The sequence below is a fragment of the Haliotis asinina genome, chromosome 11 (assembly GCF_037392515.1).
Source record: "Haliotis asinina isolate JCU_RB_2024 chromosome 11, JCU_Hal_asi_v2, whole genome shotgun sequence".
Classification (NCBI taxonomy): Eukaryota; Metazoa; Mollusca; class Gastropoda; order Lepetellida; family Haliotidae; genus Haliotis; species Haliotis asinina.
In genome coordinates this window covers 10,603,353-10,605,977 of record NC_090290.1, presented here as the reverse complement: position 1 = coordinate 10,605,977, position 2,625 = coordinate 10,603,353, and positions in this window count along the sequence as shown.

Genomic DNA, 2,625 nt, shown 5'->3' with positions numbered 1-2,625 from the left:
CAGAAACAGTAGCAGCAGTAGTAGTAGTAGCAGCAGCAGCAGTAGTAGTAGTAGGTAGTAGTAGCAGCAGAAACAGTAGCAGCAGTAGTAGTAGTAGCAGCAGCAGCAGTAGTAGTAGTAGTAGTAGCAGCAGCAGAAACAGTAGTAGTAGTAGTAGTAGCAGCAGCAGTACTAGTAGTAGAGGTGGTGGTGATGGTGATGATGGTGGGCGATAGCCCCTTTTTCTATATGGCAGTCTGATTATAGTAGTAGTAGCAGTAGTAGCACTGTGGTTGCGACTGGTCCTGTGCGTAGTGCTCAGGTCACCATTAGTTGAAGTTAAGCACCGTCGAGCTCGGACAGTCCTTGGATGGGTGGCCGTGTTTGGCTGTTTGACTCCTTTCTACAACGTGGGCCCTGCCCCACAACGAAGCGCATATGAAACATGTGGTCTCACCTTAGGCAAATGAGTTTGTTCACAAATTGCCTCTGTTGACTCAGCAGAAAATGGGTACCCGGTGAGATAAAGTCATGTGACTATAACCTGCCTAATAGGTAGCTTGGGTTATCATAGGTAATAATGATGATCAGTGTTTTTGCGCTTTGAGCATGCTTGCATGAAGATTAGCGCATTACAAGACTTCATATTAGTAGTAGCAGCAGTAGTAGAAGCAGTAGTAGTAGTTTCAGTTATACACGCGCTATGAACAAATAAGTTGATATCTACGTAAGTGCCTCTCCTTCCTAGCTGTAATCAATGTTGCGTTTAGTTTAAAAGTTATCCTTTGCTTATCTAAGATAAACAACAGAGAGTTATTTATCAACCTAATTTTAAAAAAAACAAAAACAAATATGTCTCTTTTCCGAAATGTGATTTCGATGTCCTTAAAAAATGTATTCAGGTTCCCAAAACACAATGCAGCAGACACCGGTACCACAGCCCACCACGTGTGAATACCACAATACATCAGTACAAGAAATAAATTTTATGTCAGCACATTTCCTCAAAACGTATTAAAAAATCCTGGTAGTGTCGATATTCATATTTAAGTCAAGCCAATAAGAACATGTCCTCCGCAACTGTTTCATTTGCTAAGGAAAGTTCAGATCTTTAGATGTTGAAACCAGCGACCGCATAATACTTCTGTTATATGGTCTCTGTTGAAATGATGAAACCTGTGTAACTAGAGGTTTTACGTAGTGTCTATGAATATACTTTTTTCTTTTCGCTTCAGCAACATTGTAACTCTTGCAACGAAAATAATGAATATTTCGGATTTACTGATATCTAAGTGTTTGGGGTTTTTTTACTCATTAATTAAGTAATTCAACCAGCGGATTAATCTGCAGTTCGTTAGAGGCGATTCTCTGAAATATACCTCTTGTGAAGCATTTGCCATTTGAACATTATGATAGGTTGTGCAATAGAACAATAATTAATAATTTTATGAATTTCATTGAAGTAACTTTGACTACATTTTTTTAAGTTTGTCATGTGTGAAACGGAAACGTACGCTGGTTTCAGAATTGGTTTCAGAATTGTGCAACAATTTTTCGATTCTTTCTCGTTGATAATAATAAACAGAATATGAGTTTAAAATTATTGCTAAATGCATTATATCTGTGGTGTTTGTAGAAATTAGGATAAATTGGATATAAGTCGATTCGGGTTTTTTCATGTCATTTTTGCTTGCCCACGGACCGATAGCAAAGAAAGATACGCGTTATCGTGGGTTTTTTTTTCTAAGGTATTATCTACAAATGTAAAAGGATGGAAGATTAACGATCGAAAACATATAAAACAATAAACAAATTCAGAGGGTTTTTTTTTCTTCCAGTAAATATTTTCAAAATCGTTTTAACAGGTTCTATATAGCATGTTTTTAAATCCGATAACAGTTAGAGCGTTAAAGATGCAATCTATATTATGTTTAGTTTAGGAGATCTCGTGTACATGTTAACGCCGCGATAAAGTCCACATATAAATCTTCCCGGTATTATCAGTTGAGTTTATTGTTTATAAACAGGGGGATAGACACTTCGTCTGTACGATTTGTAAAGAGTTTTCCCTGCGTGCCTGGCTTCACGTGCTGAAAACCCCCCTCCGCCCAAATAAACTTGACCTACTGACCGAATGTCTTCCGCTAAAATACAAGGTCAAAAGAAATTGACAACGCCCGCCGTAGTGGTATTTGCACTGTTGTTGTACTGACGTTGTAACGTAAAGTTCAGCGTTCATGTAACCACTCGGTTGGAATATACCACAGCAAGAGTCACTTGACAAGGCCGTCCAGTGAAAATCCCTGGGCCTTAATTTTCGAACCTCTCTTAGCGCTAAGGTATAGTCGTAAGTTAATGTTACTATACGACACCATCATCATCATCATCATCATCAACATCATCATCATCATTCATGCGACAACGACTAATTCTGCCTCTGTACCTATGTATTGATTATATTCAGCATTCATTTTTCGATGTAATTATTGTGCATATTTTCGTGCATTTTGTACATATCCATTTTAAGGCCGTTTTTGATGCAAAAAGAATTCCTCCGGGATAATAAAGTCATATCTTATTTTATCTTATACAAATAAAGTGGTACACATTTATTAATAAAATACATAATGCAAAGAATATGTTTAT